The sequence below is a fragment of the Papio anubis genome, chromosome 15 (assembly GCF_008728515.1).
Source record: "Papio anubis isolate 15944 chromosome 15, Panubis1.0, whole genome shotgun sequence".
NCBI classification, from domain to species: domain Eukaryota; kingdom Metazoa; phylum Chordata; class Mammalia; order Primates; family Cercopithecidae; genus Papio; species Papio anubis.
This window is the reverse complement of record NC_044990.1, coordinates 31524566-31536802: the sequence shown is the minus strand read 5'-3', so window position 1 is coordinate 31536802 and position 12237 is coordinate 31524566. Positions and strand designations below refer to the sequence as shown.

Genomic DNA, 12237 nt, shown 5'->3' with positions numbered 1-12237 from the left:
ATAAGAGGCTTCGCAAGTGCCAGAAATTGTTCTAAGCACACCCTGTTTATAAACACGTTTAATTATCTTAATAACCCTACAAAGAGTTACTGTTACTAACCCCATTTTACAGATGACAAAACCGAGGCACCAAGAACATCTGACCTCACAGCAGCACAGCAAGTAGGAAGCAAGACTGACTTTGAAACCAGCAGCCTGGCTGTGGAGTCTGTGCTCTCAATCACAGCGCCACTCATGGCTGTCTGGCTGCCTGCTGCACAATTGGAGGCTCCTCCTGGTGGCTCCTCTTCACCCAGGCTACATTGAACATTTGCCTCAAGCTGCAAAGCCAAACTCTACATACTCACTGTGCCAGGAGAGAGAATGATTTTGGCAAATTTTTTCTCAGAAACTATACACTTGAGATTATCTATTATAAGCAAGTGCTTTGTAAGCTGCACAATGCTATGGAATGTGAATTAGGGTGACAAACCATGGTCTAGGTTTTGCCTAATAAAGTATAATTTTTAAAACCATTCCAAGTACGATGGGATATTTCTACTTGAACCAAACTGCTTTCCGCTGTATTCGCTGTTGACCACATTTTACACTTGCCAGCCACTCCTCACAAACTTAAGTTAAATGCATGAAATCTGACATCCTTCTTTAGCAGTACTAGGAACATAAAACTTCCACAACTCGAACATCTGGCCTCACAGCAGCACAGATGTGTGTGCCACACATTTAATGGATTTTGTGTTTTTTCCCAGTGCTCTGCACCCAGTGTGTGCTCAAATATTTTGTCAGTGTCAATGGTGACATTTCAAAAGGTTGCATTTTTCCTAATGCTGTTTCACTTAGTTTCAAATTTCAAAATTTCTAATATGATCCAATGAGATACAACTCAACAGTAATTATTGAAATAAAAATCCTAAAAATCCTATTCATCTGGTTGAATTTTTTTTCCCACAGATCTCAAAACTTTATACAGCTTCCGTTCAATTTGATATATCTTACTTTCCAGAGTTAAAAACAAAACAAATATTAAAAATCAGGGTACGAAAAAGATCAGAGTATGAGAACAAAATTGAATTAGTCCTGCTTCTTACCTCAGAATTAAATCTATTTTAGGATGGCTTTCAGCAGACTTCTTACTCATAGGTTCATTCATTCATTCAACAAATACTTACTGAGCCCTTCCTATATGCCAGGCACCATCATAGACACCTGGGCTGCATTCATCAACAAAGCAGGCAGATTTGAATCCTTGCAGAGCTTCTATACTAATGATGGGGTCAGTTAAAAACATAATAAGTCAGTGAGTTACACAGCAGGTTGCAAAGTAATAAGAGCTCTGAATAAAATAGAGCAGGATAACGGGGTCAAGATAACTAGGAGGTTGGGTGCTGGTTACAGTTTTAAATAGGGTAGTCAGAGTGAACTTAATCAAGAAGGTGAGACTGAGCAAAACACTTGCCCCTGGTAAGGGAGTGTGTCACATGGATATCTAGAAGAGTGATGCAGGCAGAAACACTAAGGTTAGTGTGCTTGCTGCCTTCAAGAAACAGCAAAACCAAATGGGCCAGGGAAGGGGCAGTAGGGGCTAAGGTCAGAGGGTGGGAGTGGGTGGGAGAGGGCCTGATAGTGTAGGGCGTTGCTGGCCATTATAAAGGCTTTCACCGCTTTTTCCCCCCCTCTAGCGCCGCTGGGCCTGCAGGTCTCTGTCGAGCCGCGGACGCGGGTCTCTGTTCCGCAGGATGGGGTTTGTTAAAGTTGTTAAGAATAAGGCCTACTTTAAGAGATACCAAGTGAAATTTAGAAGACGACGAGAGGGTAAAACTGATTACTACGCTCGGAAACGCTTGGTGATACAAGATAAAAATAAATACAACACACCCAAATATAGGATGATAGTTCGTGTAACAAACAGAGATATCATTTGTCAGATTGCTTATGCCCGTATAGAGGGGGATATGATAGTCTGCGCAGCATATGCACACGAACTGCCAAAATATGGTGTGAAGGTTGGCCTGACAAACTATGCTGCAGCATATTGTACTGGCCTGCTGCTGGCCCGCAGGCTTCTCAATAGGTTTGGCATGGACAAGATCTATGAAGGCCAAGTGGAGGTGACTGGCGATGAATACAATGTGGAAAGCATTGATGGTCAGCCAGGTGCCTTTACCTGCTATTTGGATGCAGGCCTTGCCAGAACTACCACGGCAATAAAGTTTTTGGCGCCCTGAAGGGAGCTGTGGATGGAGGCTTGTCTATCCCTCACAGTACCAAACGATTCCCCGGTTATGATTCTGAAAGCAAGGAATTTAATGCAGAAGTACACCGGAAGCACATCATGGGCCAGAATGTTGCAGATTATATGCGCTACTTAATGGAAGAAGATGAAGATGCTTACAAGAAACAGTTCTCTCAATACATAAAGAACAGTGTAACTCCAGACATGATGGAGGAGATGTATAAGAAAGCTCACGCTGCTATACGAGAGAATCCAGTCTATGAAAAGAAGCCCAAGAAAGAAGTTAAAAAGAAGAGGTGGAACCGTCCCAAAATGTCTCTTGCTCAGAAGAAGGATCGGGTAGCTCAAAAGAAGGCAAGCTTCCTCAGAGCTCAGGAGCGGGCTGCTGAGAGCTAAACCAAACAATTTTCTATGATGATTTTTCAGATAAAGATAATAAACTTACAGACAGAAACTAAAAAAAAAAAAAATAAAAAAAAAAAAAATAAAAAATAAAGGCTTTCACCTTCCTCTGTGTGAAATGGGAAGCCACTGGCAGATTGAAGCAGACCAGAGGCAGGATCTGGCTTTATATTAAAAGCATCTCCCTCTGGCTGCTATGTTAAGACCAGATTATATATGTATGTGTAGGTTGGGTGGAGAATCAGAAACAGAAGCAGAAAGATCAATGAGGATGCCACTGAACTTACCCGGGCAAAAAGAGGATAGTGTCTGAACTAGGGAGATAATGGCAGAGATGGTGAAAAGTGGCCTGATTCTGGAAATACTTTGATAGTAGAGCCTATGGAATATTCTAATGAATTAGATATGGGATACAAAAGAAAGTGAAGACTCCAGGATGACTCTGAGGTTGTTGGCCTGAGCATTTTATTATCAAAAACAACCGATGGCTCATGCCTGTAATCCCAGCACTTTGGGAGGCCATGGCATGCGGATAACCTGAGGTCGGGAGTTTGAGACCAGCCTGACCAACGTGGAGAAACCCTGCCTCTACTAAAAATGCAAAATTAGCCAGGCATGGTGGCGCATGCCTATAATCCTAGCTACTCAGGAAGCTGAGGCAGGAGAATCACTTGAACCTGGGAGGCAGAGGTTGCTGTGAGCGAAGATCATGCCGTTGCACTCCAGCCTGGGCAACAAGAGTGAAACTCCGTCTCGGAAAAAAAAAAAAAAAAAGAAAGAAAGAAAAAAGAAAAAAAAGACAACCAATTCCTCAGTTCTTTCCATGAAGAAGCAAAGAAAGTAGCGGCAGCAGGGATTGACATGGCTTGTAGTGGCAGCTGTGGGCTGTCCAATGACCAAGGGATCAAAGGGATCATAGGCAAGAATGTCCTCTTCTGCCTACAGCTCCACCCCAGGAAAGGTACCAAAGATCTTTATTCCCTCTGCCCCTCTTCCCTTTTCTGCAGACCTAGGTCACCTTAGACCTAAAGGGCATCTTACTATCTAGATTCAGTATTTTTCTTTTATAGTGGCATTTGTCCTAATCTTTATTCTTCAAGCTTCCGGGAGCACTTGGAGTTCTGATCTTGCAGAGTGATGAACAAAAGTACCATTCACAGTTCCAGAGATGCTGATTCTATTCCCCTTCAACTTTCAACTCTCTAGACAGAATGGGTTAAAACACAAATTTAATGAATTAAGGGAATATCATAGATTTTTCTGAACATATCTAGAAAACTGGTTGGTTGGTGGGTGACATATTAGTTATAATCTAACCCAAGCCCAGAAGTTCATATTTGTTCTTTTTACAAAAGGCACCTCATTAAATCACTGTCTAGTCCGTAACTGGCTTTATTGGGACATAAATTCATTTCACTAAACCAATAAATGTTAATTCTTCACCCTGGAGATTCTAGTCAGTCTGGTTTTATCCTGCTCAAGCTCCTGAGGCTGCCATCAATTACTCATGTTTGGGTTTATATGTCATTATGGAATCACTCTAGCTAGAACTAACGGGAAGTGAAAGGACAATAAAGCTAAGCCTCATTCCAAAGAGAATATACAGAAAGGGGCATTCACCTGAACCCCATTATTCTTTTCTATAAATTAAAATATCCTGGCATTCTGCAGCAGCAATCCATTATATTTAGATTCTCTGCAAAAGCCAGGGCAGGCGAGTGGCGGATACTAATGAAGGCAGCTGGAAGGTCTGGGGAGGCAACAAGCTGAGACTCAGAAGGTTTAGGTTTGAGACCTGCTTTGCAATAACTAAGTGTGACTTTCAACCAATTGCTTAATGTCACAGAAACTCAAGCCTCATGTGCAAATTGAGCACTACAATATCAGTTTCACAAACTAGGGAAGAAGTACATGAGACAGTGGCCGGTAGAGGTGGAAGAGCAGGGCCACCTGGCTCAGAGGAGTTTTTCTCTTCCCCTGCCTCTTCCATTAACCTAGCGGCTGGGGCAAATTGCTTGCTCCAGCAGCCTTCCATTGTGGTCTTAAACAAGAGATTTAACCTCTTTGAGCTTCAATTTTCCCATTTGAAAAATGGAGCTGATCATATCTATCCTCCATTTTACCCTAGAAAAGTACACTGATACCGATCATCTCGGTAAAGCTCTTAGCATCTGACCGGAAGAGGGGGCCAATTTTAGAAGACTGTAATACCACTGATGCAGGATTCCATTTTTAAAAACAAAGGCATTATCTCTTCAACCAAATGTTCTTTCCTATGATGGAAGGTTTCTCTTTAAAGCCGTCAGCTCTTTTTTTCCCTCAGATAGAAAATGGCTTCCTCTCTCAGTACCATATATAACTTCAGAAGCAAGGGGGAAAAAAGCAGAGTTGGCAAAAAGTAGAGGTGAATTGAATGCCTGTACATCCCATTCAGGATAAACTGCCCTTGGTGTAAAACAGTCAGTAACATTTTACAAGGAAAAAGTGCGGATAAATGACTGCAGTCCCAGGACGGTGCTCCTGATGGCTTTTTATAAACCATGCACGCTGCCTGGATGCCTCTGTGCCTGCTCCTCCCGCTCCAGAGAGAGTGCGTGAGCAGGGCTTCAAGCCAGCATGCCAACAGCACCAGCAGGCTCCAGCCAGACATTGCTCCATCTGCAGGCCAGAGAGCCTCATCTTAGCGCCGGTCCTAGAGCCAGACTTAGACCTGGAGTGGTGCAGAGAGCCTTTGTGCCGGGTCTCAAGCTGGGCGCTGAACAAAGCAGGGGCAGCAGAGTAAAATGGGACTGGCATTGGCTTGGAGTCATATTGAGAATCCAGTTCTGCCATTTACGAGCAGTGTGACCTTGAGTTATTTTTTTTCCATAAAATGGAGATTACAAAACCTACTATATCAGTTAAGAGGATAAAATGCTATGACATTATGAATGCACTTAACATATAGTAGATATTCAACCTATTTTTATCTTTTCACCAGTTGCTGAAGTTAGCTCATCTAGTCCTCACTAGAATGCTGCCAAGTATATTAGTCCTTTCCCATACTTCTATGAAGAAATACCTGAGACTGGGTAATTTATTTAAAAAAAAAAAAAAAATGTTTAATGGACTTACAGTTCCAAATGGCTGGGGAGGCCTCACAATCATGGCAGAAGGTGAAGGAGGAGCAAAGGCACATCTTACATGGTGGCAGGCAAGACAGCGTGTGTAGGAGAACTGCCCTTTATAAAACCATCAGATTTCGTGAGACTTACTAACTATCATAAGAACATCACAGAAAAACCTGCTCCCATGATTTAATTACCTCCTACCAGGTCCCTCCCACAACACCCGGGGATTATGGGCGCTACAATTACAGATGGGATTTGGGTGGAGACACAGCAAAACCGTACCACCAAGTATTGAGAAGTTGTAAATAAGGAAACTGAGGCACAAAGTAACTTGCTCAACAGCATCCCATCTGTCTCTGACTTTACTCCATGTTCATACACTATACACAGTTCAGCCTCTTAATCTAATAAACTGAGACTCAGAAAAGTGAATAGATTAAACACCTTTCCCAAGTTACTCCCTTAGATCCAGGTCAAGGCTACTTGTTTCCAGTTTAATGCTCTTTGCATTAGCCTAGATCCTTAGAGATCATCTTCATTTCACAGACAAAGAAACTAAAGCCCCAAAAGGCAATGACTTGTTCAAAGCCATAGTCCAAATTTTGACAAAGGATCTTAAGATCTTTCAGAGTCCTCTAATTATCAGAGTGTCCTATGATCTCACAGCTGGTAATTCTTGAATTGATTTATTGAGAACCTGCTAAGTACCAGACACAGTCTCTGCTGTCAAGGAGTTTATGACCAAGTGGGAAGAAAAAATGTCCATAGGCAAAGATACCCGAGCAGCAGGTGCCATCACAGGGGTAAGCCCAGTATGGAAGAGAGTGCATGGGAAGGACATTTAATCCAGCCTTGGAGGACTGGGATTGGCTGCCTCAAGGAAGTTAGATTTAAGCTAAAGAATGAGTAAGAGCTAGTGAAACAGAATAAAGGAAGCAGAGTGTCCAGGAAGTGGAAACAGGGTGTCAATAGCCAGCAGCTGAAAGAGTGTGGCCCATTAAGAAAACTAGAGCAGGAGGAGAACACAAAGAAAAATAAAGCTGAAAATGTAAGCCAGCTAAGGCCTTGTACACTGCTTAAATAATTTGAACTTGATGCTGTCAAAGGCAGATGTTGCTTATTACACAATGAACCCCCAGACATGCCTGTGACTGGAAGGGCAAGTCCTGTATAACCCAGAAGCAACAACTTTGTCTGGTAGGGTACACTTTCAGTTTCACGTCAAGCCCCAATTCCTACCAATATCGACTAGAAAGAAAAAAATCAAGCCATTGCATAATGTATCTTGATTTCAGTAAACCATTTTGATAGTCCTTCTTGATTACTCTGTGAGCCAAGATGGAGAAGCACAGGCTGGAAAACAGTCCTACTCTGTGAATGAATAGCTGGCTGGACATTTTACTCAAAAAGTTTATTAAAGGGCTGATGTCTTACTCAAATGAAGTCTCTAGTACCATGCCACAGAACTTTCTCTCCCTGATCCCTTTATGGGCATGTTCCAAGGCTTTGACGCAGAAACTGAAAGCTTACTTATCAAAAGTGAAGATGACACCAAGATAAGAGGAATACTTTTGAAAAAAAAATTAAACATCAATAAAGTCATACAAATAAAATTAAATGTAGCTAGAACAAATGTAAAATTCTGCATTTTGGCTCAAAGAATTTACTAGGTGAGAGAATTTAATTAATAGTGGTTTGTGTGGAAAAAAAAAGTGTTTTTATCAACTATGTGACATGATTGCTAAACAAAACCTAATGCAATTTTTTATTGGAAATAGGAAAGAACTGAACAAATGAATAAAATCTGGTCCATATTTCCAGGCTAGTGAGGTCTTAGGGAATAAGGGGTGGTCCCAGTAAGTCATGAAGCAATGTTTCTTTAAGGCACTAAGTCGTCTTAAAGTGATGTCTCAAATACACTCCCCTTGAGACCTCCTCTCCCATTCCTAGTAATGGTTGTGTAACTCCTGGGAAGATGTGTCACAGAGGCTGCTGTGACACCTCCTGAATCTCCACCTTTCACCCCATTAATATTGTTGACAAAGCAGCTTTGGCTATTACATTTGATGACTTAGAGAAATTATAGCTTCAACCCTTTCTAACTCCTAAATCCCACCCACAGTGCCCTTTCCTGAGAGTCCATTATCCTGCCACACTGGTGCTCATCAACGTTTTTACACATTACGGTGGCTTTCTTTCTGTGGCTTCTTGATCCCATATGTAAATGGACCAAATGGATCTGCCAGCCCAGCCCTCTGGACATACTGGACTTGTCTTATGGCTCAGAATATGAACTCTGAGGGACTTGCCCTGCACATATGGCTTCTCTGCATTAAGATTCTGCTTAGATCAAAAGAGGTCATAACCCAGGTGTGGTTCATGATGATCAACCCTATTCTCTATTTCTAGATATGGTGTTGTAAGCACATTCTCAAACTGGAAAACTTACAGACAATGGTGAAGGTTCTAGAGACCACATGTTTGGAGAAATGGCTAAAAAGCTTGGACTACTTGTCTTAGAGAAATATTAGTGCACATACAACATTCATCTCCAAACATTTAAATGGTTAAACCATTGGGGAAAATATAATAACAAGCATATTTTGTGCAGGTCCAACACAAATAACTAGGTTGCCTTTCTAACAATTAAAGCCATCCATAAATGAAATGAGCTGCCTAGAAAAGTAATGATTTCCCAAGCACTGGACTTGTTCCCAGCATATTCCTGAAGTCCACAGGGTAGGAGTCCTGCAGAAAATACTCCTACTTTGGTAGAAAGTTGGACCAGATGTTGAGTTCTTTCCAAATCTAAGGTTTATAGGCTGCTGGATCTCTGTTTAGACTGCAGGGGTGCTCTGTGATTCCCATGTAGGTACATGGGTCCCTGAATATCAAAAGATAGGCAAGAAGGTACAGGGAACTTGATTTGTTATTTAGTCTATCCTCCTGATTTCATTACTGACAATGAATGAGATTTTGGAAATTACATAATTTACCTAGATGAACTACTCTAGTTCATATCCTTTATCAGAAAGATTTCCTTTTTCCTACTTCTAAATCTCTTGACCTGACTTTTAAGCCCATTTATTCTGGCTTTATGCTCAGTGAATATGAAGATCAATCAATCATATCCCTCATTATACCAATTCATAAAACTAAAAATATAGTGCATAAGGCTTCTTTTTTCTAAGCTGAGAAATTCCAGTTCATTTCCTGTTCTCCTTAAGCATCCTTTCAAATGATCTTTTCCACCTGGTTTCTCTAAAACTGAGCACTTATTATGCTGAGAACTTATTATACTGAGAACTTATGATGACTCCTTGTTTTCTGTAAGTGTCACATGTCCAGAAATTTGATTCTGTCATTTCTAAGTGTTTTCCAAATATGTTAAATAATGGTTGTTGGAACATTCATTAATAGTTGTTTTTTAAGTGCTGTATGGAAAAGTAAATTAGTAAAAAAAACCCAAAAAACAAAAAAAAAAATCCATTCCAGACTCAGTGAGGTTTATCAGACTTCTCAGAGCCCTCCATATGCATCACAAATCTCCTAGACCATGGAGAGTACATGTATGCAGCATCTCCCAAACCTACTGACACCAAGATCTCTTTTAGAGCATCTCAAAGGCCCAGTTGTTAAAAAAATTTTTTAAAATTAAAAAAAAGATCCCATTGGGATGTGCTGCTCTATAAAACAATGCCTAAAACCCATATCCACCCCGCAGAATTCTGTATACTGAAAACCTCCTCCATCCATGTGGCCAAAAGTCTTCCTCTCCTTCCCTATAGGAAATCTCCCCAGCCAGGCTACACTCAGTCTCACCTTCCCTATATCACTAATGCTAGCCTTCTCCTTATCTCCAAGCCCGATCCTTTTCAAACTTCAATTTCAGTTTGAGCTGAAATGGTGTCATGGAGTAATTATGAGAGATGGAGGTGACCAGAATCTCAACAAAGGCAATCCCTTCAAGAGACAGATGAGACAGCAAAGAATAGAAAGATTGGCTTGCCCAAGTCACACAGCCAAACAGGGGAAGTGCTGGGACTAAGATTCCTAGTTCAAGGCTCTTTATGCTACATCAGTGGGTGGATCTGCTGGCAGGAACTCACTGAAAAAGACATTTTCCTGAGCCTCACTCCTCTCCTGAATCACGCTCACTTGAAAGTCAATTTTTTAAAAAGATCACAAGATATCCTGATATTCCACCAGGCTTGGGAACCACCATACTATATAGCACCATCTCCCAAAGTAGGATCACATGTGTAGTCCAACCCAGCACCTGCTCCCAGTAATACTGAGTTGTTTGGATAAGTGAACTTATTTAATCCTCTGTTTCTGTACTAGAATGACTTGATTGGGCCAATTAACCTATAAGATCCCTTCCGGGAAATTGGTTCTCTTATTTCCAAGTGCTACCTTAGTTATGCTCAGTGGTTACCCATCTATTCTGGCTGGCACTGTTCTCTCTAGCCTCTGAGCCTTTATAAAACTATTATTAAGGCCTAAATTACAACATGCTATATGATATAGCATCTTAGAATAATATTTCTGGAGTGTCTCCAACATGCCAGTTCCTCTACAAATGTTATTGCTAATGCTTGCAACAATCCTAAAGGTACTAATATCCCTATTTTAATATACAGAAAAGAGGTATCTTTAATGTGAAATGGAAATTTCCAAGATCATACCACTTTTAAGCTGTGGACCTGGATTTCTAAACCAGGTCGGCCTCATTCCAGATGCTGTGCTCTGTCCACAAGGCCAGGCTGCTTTTGAATGTGAGTCATGTTTCCTCATTAAAAGTGAAAGCTCTCCTCATCATGGATCCCCTACAACACTAGCACCTAGCTGAGCATCAAGTAGCACTCAATAAATATTTGTTGACTTGATTAGTGGATTAACTCTCTCCTTCCACCTGCAGCACAGACCACATCTTTCCGATGCGAAAACATGCTAAACCCCTAGACCATCTGCAAATTTTCCATTAGCTCAGAGCAGAAAATTACAGCTGTGTAGACCGCACCTGTAGACTCAAGCTTAATTAATAGGCTTATCTTGGATTCAATGAGTTGCAGATACAGTACCTTAAGCAAAAGGCGTTGGGGAACATGTTGATGTGGAGAGGGCATGTTTCATTTCTCTTGTTTCATACTATTAAAACCATGTTAATGAAAATGTATTATTACTTAGTAATAATAATAAAGATGAAAATCCTCCCCCTCCTGATCCCTTACAAATGTTGTTTTTCATTTTGAATCCCAAATCTCCAGAGAGAAGTAGGAGGGAGTGTCACAAATCCAGATAATGATCTTAGGTATTACACTGTTCATTTGGAGCTCTGATTTAGCGAAGCTGACAGATGTTGGGGAAAAACATGTCTAGCCTGAAAACTCTCTGGTGGCTGCCCAGCTGTGGCTGCAAAGAGGAGTGAGGTTTTGCCAACAGAGCTTCACATTCATTTAAATTCAAGATGTGACATGCAGAATCACCCTGCTCTTTAGGTAGAAGTTGAAGTGCCGTGACATTAGGAACTGACTCCAGCCTGATGCTTTGGGGTACTGACGTCCGTCTAACCACACAGCTCACACTGAAGTCCTTGAAATTACTGTCCTGATTATGTCCAGCTGTCTTGACGAAACCTGCCTTCATCATGACACGCTTACCATTACACCAGGAAAAAAGGGGGAAAAAACACCTTTGTGTTAACCACCATCATGTGACATTTCCTTTGTTCTCTCCCCCAGAGTAGTTTTAGAAAAGGGGAATGTTTAATTCACCTTTAAATAATACTGATTTCCCAAATGGCAGTCTGAATTCATGGTTTTTTTTTTTTTCAAAATAAATAGGCAAGAGGCACCACGGGAAAAGACGCACTCTAGAGAGACAAAAAAAAAAAACTTAAAGGGTGACCTTTGATGCCCTTGGACCTTAGTTTTCTCACCTGAAAATTTTCTAAAGGGCATTTTGATCTCAAAGGAGAAAATCCGCTAATTAAATATAAGGCAGAAGGCCAGCTCCTTCTCAGTGAGCCGAGGGTGGTCAGCCCTCAGCTCAGCCTTCAGAGAGCAGAGATGAAATGAAGACATTGCACGAGGCTCATCTCTGGGCTCTAAACCCCACATCAACAAATGAAGCCTGGATTTCAGAAACCCATAGCACAATATTTACAGCACCTAAATGTCCAACGTGTTTTCTGAGAAGCAGAAGGCTTCCTGTAATCTGGTATATGTGGCTTCGAATTTGAGTGCTAATTTTTATCACACTAAAGGCTGTGGTAAGGCAAAACTGAGGGAGGTACTTGTAAATGCAGTTAAACTAATTCCTAGAAGAAAAAAAAAAAAAAAAGACATCAATGGTTAATTTGTCACTGTAGATAACTTCTAACCACAGGTCTCTTAGAAATGCTGGTGTCCTAAACATGTTCTTGGAAACACGAGCCTCCTCACCCCTGAATCCCTCCCCAGCAAATAAATAAATGCATTGGCAAATAGG

At 41.2% G+C, this 12237-nt stretch overlaps 1 pseudogene across 1 annotated transcript; it reads left to right on the top strand.

Moving 5' to 3' along the window:
* Positions 1–1644: 1644 nt before the first annotated feature.
* Positions 1645–2703, top strand: LOC116270584 (annotated as a pseudogene). The gene has a single exon (XR_004178720.1). The product of XR_004178720.1 is annotated as a 60S ribosomal protein L5 pseudogene (transcript).
* The last annotated feature ends 9534 nt before the right edge of the window (positions 2704–12237 follow it).